The sequence below is a fragment of the Lytechinus variegatus genome, chromosome 6, assembly GCF_018143015.1.
Source record: "Lytechinus variegatus isolate NC3 chromosome 6, Lvar_3.0, whole genome shotgun sequence".
NCBI classification, from domain to species: domain Eukaryota; kingdom Metazoa; phylum Echinodermata; class Echinoidea; order Temnopleuroida; family Toxopneustidae; genus Lytechinus; species Lytechinus variegatus.
The window spans coordinates 554-13,617 of NC_054745.1; the positions used below are offsets into that span (position 1 = coordinate 554).

Consider the following 13,064-nt stretch of genomic DNA (forward strand, 5'->3'; position numbering starts at 1 on the left):
GTGGGATCACCCTCACATCTACCATCTAAAAGCTGGTAGAGACTTGCCTTAAGCTCTTCTTAAAGTCCAACTCTCCGTCAAAGATATTCCAACCTGCTGCAATTTGGATTCAGAAGAGGATTCCTAGATGCTGAAAAGCGTTTAATAAAATATGGCATCTAGGCTTGCTGAACAAGCTGAGAGACGCCGAACCAGACCAGTTCATTCTTCGATCAAAAGAGAGCCTGTATGATTGTATGGATAGCCTGTCTACTGGGACGGCAAAGACTCTCCTCCAATCCATATCCAGCATGTTGTAAGGCAAGGTGGAGTGTTCTCATCTTCTCTCTATTCTCTTTTCAACGATGGACTTATTAAGACACTTCGGGATAAAAAAAATCTTTGTTGCCGCATCAATGTCCGATCAAAGTCCTTGTCCTTGCTGATAATATGGCACTTTTGAGCAACTCTGCAATAGAGTTTCAGGCAATGTTAGACACCACGTTAACATATTCACAGTGTTGGGGGTACAATATCAACCCAACTAAAAGCGTTGAGGTGGTCATGCATTTGAAGACTTGCTGGAAGATGGGCGACTCATCAATTTTCGACAAAGATTACCACGACCATCGTTTGGAAGCACTGAAAAGGAGCCCTTTTTACGCAGGATGATATACCCTCACAAACGAATAATGTATAACCCTTTTACCTGAGGAAGACAATTTGGAGATGTGACCAGGTGCCCTTTTTCGCATAAGTACCAGTTTTTACCCCCGAAATACCCCCTCTCGACCTTGTCCTGTGCCCCTTGCGCATGAGAAGGGCTGGTTTTATTTGTCAGCAAGTTTTATGTGACACCTAGATAGATCCTTGTTATTTGATTGGTTATATATCGGTCATTTAGTATTATTCACAATGACGTCATTAACCGTGCAATCTAAGATCAATTCATCGTGAAATTTTTGGATCCACACGATTTTGTCCACGCGCGCATCGCTGCCGGCGCGCTACAAGTAATTTGTTTGCAGCACACATTTTGTATGTATGTGGCAATCAACTGACTGATCATTAGCTTGTATCGAAATTATTAAATTTCATATGAAAAATAATCTACAATGTATTTAAGGTGTTATATAAACCAAGTAATGAATGTTCTTTTCATTCGTTCAATGGACAGAACACTTCAATCGGTGAAAGATTAAATGAATGATCCCTTAAACTTAGCTACGCCTCGTTGAATGGATTGTTTCATCTTTATTTATTTCAACTTATCAAAAGAAATGTACCCCCCCCACAAACAAACGCATCCCCTTTCACCTAGGACGGACCCCCTTGCCTTTTTGTAAGTGCCTCCTTCTCGAATCATTGCCCCTTTTTTACTCAAGAAAAGTACCCCTCACGAACGTGCTCTCTACCTCTTTCACCTCAGAAGGATCCTTTTTATGCCTTTAGCAAGTGCCCCTTTCACCTGAGAAAGATCTGGGATTTTTGGAATAGCAGAGCGATACTATAGGCGCCAATTTTCCGACGGCGGCAGGGGCGGTGGCGGCGTCATGAATATCGACTCCTAAGCGAAGGTTTAGTATTTGAAGTGTCATTATAGTAACATACAGATGGGGGGGGGGGGTGCTTGAAAGAAAGAGAAAGGCAGGACAGATTTTTTTAAATAGAAAAGGAAGTAAATCGAAAGGGATAAGGGTTAAATATAAAATCATTTTGTGAATATTATGTCAAAATTCATCACAAAATTTGATTTTCGTTTAACAAAACAGTTGCTCGCTTGCCACTTCTTACAAAGTCTACGTGATGCCACAAATGTAGCCCTGTAAAATGTTTGGCCCATTACGCCAATGTAGACAAATCATTTTTTTTCTTTCAAATGGTTATCGACTTACTCTATGCACCCTTAAATATAAACAAACAATATTATATGGACCTATTTTATCATCATTACAGGTTGAAAAAATATCACTCATACAAATGGAAATATCTAATGGACAAGCATCATGTAATATGGCCAGATTCCTGATGAAATTGCCGAAACTCTACGGAGTAGAGCTACAGAAGAATAGCTTCGAAAATAGCTTTTACGAAGAGCTGGAGTCACTAGCAGAGGTAAGTAATCTAATTGTTATCTTAAAGAAATGGAAAAAAAATCTAATATGCTAATAGACATGATATAGTATTATGGTATCTGCTTTTCGTTTAACCCAGTCCTATTATAATCAGAGGTCAATAACTAGCTTCGAGATAATCATTATTATTATAGGTGAAAGAACTATCACTTATACGTATGGAAATAACCGATGAAAAAGCATCAAGCATAAAGAAAACACGAATGCATTTGCGTACAAATGGGATCTTGGAGGCTTTTGGCCACCCCCTCCAGAATTAAAAATTTCGACCAAGAAAAAAAAAGGAAAGAAAAAGAGGAGAAAGAAGGATGGAATATGATTTTATCGTATGAATATTATTTCACATTCTATCACATTTTTTTCTCGCCGCTCGCAATTTTATCCGTCCCCTTATTACGCCAGTGTTCGAATTGAAATTAGTGATAATATGAAAAGGAGAGGAATTTCAGGTGAGAAGAATGGGTACCAGGTGGGTGTTTCATAAAGCTGTTCGTAAGTTAAGAGCGACTTTAAGAACGACTGGTGATCCTTTCTTGTGGTAAATGGTATATACATTGGCGATGGTTAAGCGCATAAGAAAGGTTCACCAGTTGTTCTTAAAGTCGCTCTTAACTTACGAACAGCTTTATGAAACGGCCCCTGGTAGGACGAAATTCCTCTAATGCTCAAACGCCCATTTCATGGAAACCGTGCTAAAGCCGGGGTAATAATGATATCAGGTCCCGCTTGGAGAGCATTTTGTTTTGAAACTAAAGTGGCTCCCTTGGGTAAAACATGCCTTTATTATCATCATCATTACTATCATTACCATTATTAATCTTGTTGTTATCGTCAACATGGTCATCATGACCGTTATGATTATTATTATTGTTATTATTATCATAGTATCACAAGCCGTGCAGTTATAGTTTGCACTATCATTGGGTAAATGTTTAACTAGCGCGCAGTGTTTCTTCGCTTTCCTGGCTTGAAGCGCAGCTCACAGCTACTGCAGTTGCACCGCACCGATACGATCATTTCTTGCTGAAAAAATAATGCTAGAAGTAATTTGCATCAGAGTCAGAGATTTGTTATGTTGTTATATATTTTGTTGTTTATATATATATATGTACAGGTTTGTTATGTTGTTGAAGTTAAGTGTTCTCTTATCCCGTTCTCTCACCTATTGTACATTTGTGCTTTGCTCTTTTTTTTCATAAGCGGTCTGATTTTCACATACACCTATTTGAATCCATTTGTAGCATTATTTTTCTTTTTTTCTTTTTTTTTTTTTACAATATGTTATTTGCTTCTGTCTCGGGGCCCAGTTTTTTTTTTTTGGGGGGGGGGTTCTTCTTTAGATTAATTCGTACTTTTTTTAAATAACATGCTTGTCATTTATATGGGGTATCTATATACCACCTTCTTTCCTTTTATTCTTTTTCCTTTTTATACCTTTCTCCTTTATTCTCTTCCTTCTTCCTAATTTTGGTCGCTGTATTAAACCGATTTGATGATATTTATACGAAATGAAAGCGTCATTTAGCAAGAGATGATGAGACTTAATGGACCTCTCATCACTATTATCTTTCTCCACTTTAAAGTCTGAATATTGAGCGCCATGAGACTTTTCAGAATACCAAATGTTTCGTAATTACTTCATACATACCGTGTTTACACTTAATCGGCTCTTGCATCGGCTCGCGGTTCTGGGGCGTTTCTAGCGTTTCATGAAAGGACTTGCGGACGTTTTATCCGACAAGTCCCATTTTATCCGACAGTTACCATAGTAACAGTGCCTCACAGCCAATCAGAGTCAGAGAAAGATGTCAGATCTGACAACTTGTCGGACAAAAATGTTGATGAAACACTCCCCTGATCCGCTAGATGTAACAGCTTGTAAATGCAGTGCAAGATAATCCAAAAGCAGATTTTGCATCAAGTGTAAACACGGTATAAGTCTTCGCGCGGCGGTCATAACGCGTACTATTGCAATGTGCGCGCAACGCACCACTGCCAAATAAGGAAAGGGGCATTTTATGACTTTTCAGAATACATACATGCTAATTGAACTTTCTGAATACCGCTCCTGGTGAAAAAGCATCCATCATCCTGGCAGGAATCTTGAATTAATTCACCATTCACCTAATGCAGGAAATTAAAGAGGAATGAAGTGCTTGTATTCTATTGTGGCCCTGAAGGAACATAGCATATAGACCAAATCGCGAATATTCACGACGAAATTCACGACGTCGCCAATTTGAATATTGACGACGAAATTCGCGACATCGTGAATTTCGTCGCGAATTATTCACGACGTCGTGAATTTCGTCGCCAATTTCGAGTGAATCTGTTTTGCTTGCCTGGGCGGTATGCGACCGGGTTGAAACCAATTCGCCTGCTGCTAATTCGTCCACTCACACAGGGTCTACATTCATTTAGTATAATGCAAGTCTGTCCATTAACTTTTCGCCTAACAACCATGGTCCAATAACCATTTGGTCCAGTCATCATTCGTCTTTGACCATTTCGTCTCATAACTAGTTGGTCTAATATCAATTTTATTTCCTTAATCGCCCAATTAACTTGGCATAACTAACCCTGGCATTAGACCACTTTTCGCCTAACAACCATGGTCCAATAACCATTTGGTCCAGTCATCATTTCGTCTTTGACCATTTCGTCTCATAACTAGTTGGTCTAATATCAATTTTATTTCCTTAATCGCCCAATTAACACTTGGCATAACTAACCTGGCATTAGACCACTTGAAAATAAAACATTTAAACGACAGAACGATGTCCACTGCTATCCATAAGCATAGGCGGATCCAGGGGGGACGAGCAACCCCCCCCCCTCACTGGCGGAGCAAAAAAAGAAAAAAGGAAAGAAAGAAAAAAAGAGGGAAGAGAAAAGGAAGAGGAGACGAATGAATAAAATAAGATGAAGACATGGAAGTAAAAATAATCTTTCATGTCACTATATGAATTTTCCGCTCACGCTTCGCGCTCACATCAATTTAGTTACATAGCTATCCTGTTTACGATTACAAATATTGATTAAAAATTTCCATTCTTTGTGTTGAAATATCAAAACTTTTTAGCTCGCGCTTCGCGTTCACATCAATTATTAATTGTATTCCTATTCTGTTTAAGTTACAAAATATCCTTAGAATTCTTATTTTTTAGGTAAAAATGTATAAAAAAAATCCAGCTCGCGCATTGCGCTCGCATTATTTGCTTTTTAAAATATATAACGTCTTCGTGACTAACTGCATGCAGTCTTTAACAGGTACCTTCAATTTCCACCAGTTCATTTCCGCTCGCGCTTCGCGTTCGTAATAATGATTTATTTGCATGCACATCTTTTTTAGGAAAACAAACACTGCAAAGAATGTTAAAATTTTAGGAAAAAATACATAAGATTAACAAAAAAATAGTTCGCGTATCGCGCTCACATTATATAATTAAGGATTTTGATATTATATATTAATGTTGATTTATAACAATAAAGCTAAGAAGACTCCCTCTTCAGAGAAACCAAAATTCATCTTCGAGCGGCCGATCGGGGAAAATATGACTTAAAAATGACCCCCCCCCCTATTTGGCGAAGGCTGTTTTGCGTTTATTGCTATAAACACTGTATCTAACACACTTTACACATGACTGCTCTCTCTGCTGGTCGAGAAATAAGTGCTTTATTCATACATATGAAACATGTGGTACCACGCATGGTCCAGGGTATTATATAACTCTCTACAGGATGGTGAGGGGTAACCATGGGAACAGATTAGATAGGGTAGGGGATGGAATGTGCTAACCCAGGAAAAGTCTGCTACTGGGAAATGATGACAATATGCGAATGCATGGAGGCCTATACAAACACAATGGGTTGGATCCGCCCCTGGAACACCTATAGGCAATGCGAGCGCGAGCGAAAATTTGATGTAGTGACATGAAAGATTCTTCTTATTTCCTTATTTTCACTCATCTTCCTCCTCTTTTGTCTCCTCTCTTTTAATTCCCTCTTTTTGTCTTTATTTCTTTCTTCCCTTTTTCATGTTTTATTGCTCCGACAATAGGGGGGGGGGGGGGGAGGCGGGCCCCTCGGTGGACATCGTTCTGTCGTTTCAATGGTTTACTTTCAATTGGTCTAATGCCAACTCGTCTGCTATCATTTGGTCTACCATCAGTTCGTCCACTATCCACATGGTCTAACTGCCATTTCGTCTAATAACCAAGTTGGTCCAATTGCCATTTATTCCATGTGCCATTTGGTCTAATTGAACTAAGTGTTAATTGGGCGAAATGAAGGGAAATAAAATTGGTATTAGACCAACTATAGTTATGAGACGAAATGGTCAAAGACGAACTGGGGATAAGACGAAATGATGACTGGACCAAATGGTTATTGGACCATGGTTGTTAGGCGAAAAGTTAATGGACAGACTTGCATTATACTAAATGAATGTAGACCCTGTTGTGAGTGGACGAATTAGCAGCAGGCGAGTTGGTTTCAACCCGGCCGCATACCGCCCAGACAAGGTGTCACGCGCGTAAAACATTCCCCATAGACTTGTGTGTTAAAATGGCACTTTTGAAAAATTCATAAAAAAATAAATGTGAAACTAGAGGGTGGAATGTTTACTACCATTGGATAGGATTTATATCTGGCATTCCATATCTGACCAGGAAAGGGTAGCGTAGCCAGCTCATTTTAAAAATAAATTGCCATTTATGAAGATAACTATGAATGGATCAAATTCATCGTCTCAAACAGTAAAATAGCCCTAATTAGTCCGCCAGTCAAAAAATAGTTCCAAGTCACTTTTTTTATCTTCCCAATTTGGGCGAAGGAAGTTCAGTAGTTACCATTTCTAGAATCAGTGTTAGATCTTGAATCATATTCATACAGTTTTGTCAATCAGGCACATCAAATTGAAAAAAATTCGAATGGGTTGGGTCGAACGAATATCTTGAGCCCTCCTGATGCAATTAGGCTCATGGCACCACAAGTGTCATGTACATGTGCGATATTTGTCAGCGCATGGGGGCGCTCTTTGCGTATTAAAACCAGGGGGTGGAAACTCCGCTTCTGCATCCGGTCAGAATTGAAGAAAATTTTGGAGGGTCAAAAGTGCACACTGCTCCCATATTACATGTACAAGCCTATGGACGCCGCCACTGTTTTGGTACACCAGCGAAATGGAGGCGTGGTCATGGAACGCCCTTCGCGCATAGCGTAAAATATGTAAATTAGCATTTACTAAATGTCTAAATAAAATACATCATGCCACGGCCATTCATTCATTCTTCATAAGTAATCGTATTTTTATTGATCCATTTGTTCTTGCCTGTCACGATTATTACTGCATTATTTCAGCTGCAAGTTGCCTGGATTTTTTCTAAGGCAATAACTGGAAACTTTATGGGAGGGATTTTAATTGAGCTTGACTTGCCCTCTTTCCTTACAATTTTCATTCTATTAATTACATTCACTATTTATATTACAGAAGAGGTCCCCCCCCAAAAAAAAATGGTGCCATAATAATTTTTCCCTTAAATCGTGTAAATGTTCCTCGGTTGATCTCTTTATGTTTCTGAAGCCCTTATTTGAAGACCTCACTTGCAAATGGGGTTAGGTCCATTTTTCATCAAATTTGATTTTTTTTTTGTCTCAATGTGTACATTTTTAGTAGCTCTATAAGATGATACCAAAGAAAAGTTGAAATTCCCACTAAAAGGTGATCTAGAATGGCCAAGAAAAATTACTTTTTTTTCAAAAGGGGTATAGGTCCACACATTTTTTTGGGGGGAAATGAATATTTTACAAAATATGAAGACAGGTAGATTTCTTTCATAGCCAATTTTATGTTCACATAGTAGGGCATCATGGAAATTTAATTTCGCATAAGAATATTGCAATTTAGTTTTAAATAAAAATATCGCAAAGTGGAAGAGTGGACCTAACTCCTTTTGCAAACAAACTATTCTGAAGAGCTCATTTGTCAAAAGTGGTTAGGTCCATAGTTCATAAATTTTTATTGTTTTCTGTCTCAAAACCTCTATATTTTTAGTCGTTCTAATGAAAACAACAAAAATTTGAAATTCACATGAGAAAGAAAAATCAACTTTTTAATCAAAATTGATTGGATTCATTTCAGTTTAGTTGCAAAAGGGGTTAGGTTCAGTGGTCCACAATGGTATTTTTTTAAAGAATATATAGAAAAAAATTGAAGACAGGTAGATTCCTTTTATACCTAATTTATGTTCACAGGATAGGGTAGTACATCATAACAAATTAGTTCATAAGAGTAATGCAGTATAAGTGAGAATGAGAATGGACCTAACCCCTTTTGCAACTAAACTCTTCATTTACATTTTTATCTTTTCTGTTCATATTTAATTGCAGAAAACTAAACGAACCTTTATTTCATCATTTGAACAAAAATAAGAACAAATCAAATTATTTTATATAATCATTGTAGTCTCCAATATAGGTCCTATTACGAATAGCAGTCAGGAGCACTTAATTTTAAATGGCGACTTCTATGTCACCATCATTCATCAATAACCATGACCTAGGTACAATATTTTAGGGGGATTCTCAAAATTATCTAGGCAAGAGAGCAAACCCATCGTAGGCTATAGGATACTTATTTTTTATTTTCAACTGGAAATGAATCTGGTAAATTTTGGTATGGAAAGAAAAATACATTTTATATACAGGTTCCATATTTTGTAGAAATAATTCCCCTCCCCCGTACACCCATCATGAACAGTAAGGTCTTATGATTGCTTCTTCCAATACAAACAACTTTCTCTAACTGCCCCCCCCAATTTCCTGCCTCTTCTCTCTCTCTCAGAAAATGACACACACAAATATATGCATAAAGGCAAACAATTCTATCATTTTATTACTTTTCCACTCTTATCCTTATTTCTCTTGAAGAATATTTTAACTGCTGTTTGCTCTCATGATGTCACAGTAGTATCATCACATTTGAGTACAGAGTGCAACATCTTGTGCCATTTGTGCATAACAATTTTTGGAAGCAATATATCACAAATTGGTGATTAATGAATGAAAATGACCAAGATCAGATAATTTAATTCAAAATTAACATGTTTATTAAGAAATCCATTTTCTAAAACATTGAAAATAACATAACAATAATAATTAGAGTCTACAAGCATTAACTTAGATTTAAAAAATAAAGGATTGAGAACATTTTTCTACACTTCAGTCAAAATATACAATGTTTATTAAAATTTCATTAAAAAATGTCGATGAGCCTAATAGTTAATATGAGGGATGCATCCAGGATTTCATAAAGAGCATAAAATCTGTGATATTCTGTTTATTTTTCCACAAAAGTTTGTCACTCAAAAAAAAGGAGGTAAATTCCTTCCAAATTTGCTGACAAGAAATATTCTACTAATGTGAGAGCACTCCACATAAAGGGGGGGGGGGGATAATTCCAGAATCTCCCTAAAGAGTGCCTTTCCCAGTCAATACATTGGTGAATCATTCACAAAATTTGATATTGTCTACTGTCACTGTGGCTAGAATTCAATCTATTTTTAAAAATATAGTCTATTTATATATTTTTGCTGAGGTTATCCATGTCAAAACTTTTTAAAAAGTAAGATAACAATAAATGCAATTTAATATTCCTACATAATTATTCAGCCATTCTATGAAGACTTGCAATTATGGTAACTTTGTCCAAGCCCATTGCAGCTACCATAAAGACCTTGATTTCTTGCTCAGCCCTGTTACCATGGTAATTGTCATAGTGACAAGATTATAATAGTAATAACTTGTTTATAATGGAGGTCCAGGAATGACACTAAAATTATTTCTTAATCCTCTGATCACCTTTATTAACATTTATCTACGCATGATTTTTATTTCAAAATATAAATTTTTGTCTTGTATACAATAGGCCTTTAAACTGGAAATTATATTTAATTTCACAAAAAATTTCTAAGAATTAGTAGAAGTATTAAATATTAATAAAATGTAATACATTTGCCCATTGGAAAACAAATATTTCTTACTTGTATTTTGTGTGAAATTTTGTATACTTTAATGTCATTGCCCGCTGATGAACCTGAACTTGTACTACACTCTTTTCTACAGATATGCAGTTTAAAGAACATTCAATGCTTTGTTGATATATCTATTCAAATTAATTTGAAGTAACTACTTATTAACTTGGCCTACATACTTCTTCCATCTTGGTACTTGTTGTGATACCGGTACTTAAACAGCTTGGGCAGTGGGAAACCTGCATTGTAAAAAATAGAGAAAGAACAAAATGAGCTGCTGATGTAAATTATTCTTACTCATCTACATGTAGTCCAGTTTTATTAAGATTTAAACTCTATTTAATACTTTTGTCACTTTTGTTCTACATCCAAATAAATTGATATATCAATATAACTATTTACAGTATGTTTTGATAATAAAGAGTGCAAATTATTTCAAATATTTATCAGATGATAACTGTTAATGTTTTTTTTTTTTTTTATGTACACAGTACATGTACATGCACATAGACATAAGGTATGGACGGTGAAAATGGAAATACTGGTGAATCTGAATTCAAGCAAATATTAACTCAATGGAGCTTTAATTTTACATGACATCTCATCTTTATTCAGCTCAATTGGCCATACCCCCCCCCCTCCTCCCCCAAAAGAGGGAATATTTATTTATTTAGACTATTTGTTTTTTGGGGGGATGAGCTTAGATACAGGCTGTATTATTATTAAAACAACAAGCATACCTTGCAATTTTCCAATTCAGATGTCCTGTTCCTCATTAGAGTGTAACTCACACTTGCTGATCTGCATGGTTCTCAATTTTGTCCCTCTGACCGGGTGTGAACTGCTAAGATCTTGGTCCTATTGGATCTGCAATAAACATTTTTTTTTAGTTTGAGAGTATTAGAGATAAATAAAACTACTCTTCTTAAACAATATTTTTTTTAAAATCCAGCTGCCCATATCATTGAAGTATGAATATTCCAAACTAAATTATCTGGTCCAAAAACTTCATTCTCTCTCTATCATGAAGTTTCACAGAGGCATACGCATACCAGGTACCCGACTGTTTATTAAAGTAAAATGATTCTAACCACATATTGCTTCAGCTGTATAGCTGAATCAGGACCTGGTCTATGCTGTTCCTGTATATAACTGAAGAATCACATCACATTTGAATGAAGTAATAACTATGTACTAAAAACGTTTTCAGAATACCAGCCCAGGCCAGGCCAAGTACATCCTGTTCAAATAGAAACTTGACTTACGTCTAATAAGTCATTTCATTGACACTAAATCAATTGGATTTCATTCATGATTACTCTGAAATAAAAATTTTCTGAATAAAAGAAGCTGCTAAGAATTGTACTTATTCACATGAAGATGAAATAGCGTGGATGGAACAGCGCCGGCAATATCAAGGCCGGATCTCGCTCTGACCAAAATCGACAGTTTGTCGTTACTAAAACAGGAGGTCGGAAACAAGTCCACATCTACCCCTGATAATTGACAATAAAACTGAAATAAAGGTTTGCTATTTGCCTACATGAAGCATATCCCGATGAAGGTCTACGGCAAATGGTAAGTTAGGCCTATTTTTTTTAGAAACTAACTGACAGATGATTTATTTGGAAGTCAGGCAAAAGAAATGGGAGTGTATGGAAATGAGGTTTACGTAGTAATGTAATACGGGATGGGCCCCGAACCCGGCAAACACATCACCATTGCAAGTGAGATCAAAACATGAAAATGAACTTACCTTACTTTTATTCTTATGGAATGTCATTAAATTAATATTGATGTTCCCTCCAAGATTTTCTGCTCTAATGAAGTTCACTCAGAAATCACGATTTCGAACATCAATTCTATAAACAGATGATTAGTCGAGCTATTTCGTTGTAGAAACTGGAAATTCGCAGAGTCCAAAAGAACAACACTTCGCACAGATCTCGTAGGGAATTGTGGGAAGGATCCAATCCAATCCAATCCAAAAGTCATTTGATATAGCGCCTTTTCCTTTCGGTTACAAAGCGCTGCACACACACTACTCCATATTTGCTTTGGCCACTAAAACAACTGTTCTACACCTCGGAATGATCAGTTTAGTCCTTGCAATTAATTGTCCACTTAGCAGAATAGATGGGATTTAATGGCCTTCTTGAATTGTTCAACAGAGGAGGCCATCTTCACTGCAGCTGGTAGATGATTCCATAGTTTTGCAGCAATCACAGGAAAGGACGTTTCACCCGCACGTTTCTTGGAAAGGCGTTGAGTGAGCCAGATTGACGAAGATGATCGAGTAGTACGGACTTGAGAACGACGAATGAGAATGTTATCGATGTACTCCGGGCTTCTGTGGTTGAGCGACTTGAAGACTAGCAGCAAAATTTTGAAGGCTATCCTCTGTCTCACAGGCAACCAATGGAGTTCCAGTCGGAGAGGTTCTGTACGAGTCCGAAGGGGAGCAGAGAAGACAAGGAAAAAACCTGTTTAATTCATAAATATGAATAAAACATTAGCGTCTTAGCCAATCATAGAAGTGCATTTTGCGTAATTTGACGTCATTCTTATGAATAAAACATTGACCCTCCAAAATCACCCTTCAAATTGTCCGCCGGCAGCCATGTTGGCTATGTACAAAACCTATGGGAAATAAAAACGCGCGAAAAGAGTTACCTCTCTAGCTCCCTTCGGGAGCTTACATATACGTAAGATGGTATCTCTGTGATTAAAACACAGAGATACGATCTTACGTATATGTAAGCTCCCAAAGCGAGCTAGAGAGGTAACTCTTTTCGCGCGTTTTTATTTCCCATAGGTTTTGTACATAGCCAACATGGCTGCCGGCGGACAATTCGAAGGTTGATTTTGGAGGGTCAATGTTTAATTCATGAGAATGACGTCAAATTACGCAAAATAC

General features: G+C 36.9%; 1 long non-coding RNA gene across 1 annotated transcript; it reads right to left on the reverse strand.

Moving 5' to 3' along the window:
• Positions 1-9,456: 9,456 nt before the first annotated feature.
• LOC121416436 lies at positions 9,457-11,948 on the reverse strand. The gene is made up of 3 exons (XR_005970169.1): positions 11,909-11,948; positions 10,888-11,014; positions 9,457-10,386 (listed from the first exon to the last, which is right to left on the reverse strand). It is a non-coding gene; the product is annotated as an uncharacterized LOC121416436 (long non-coding RNA).
• Positions 11,949-13,064: the final 1,116 nt, after the last annotated feature.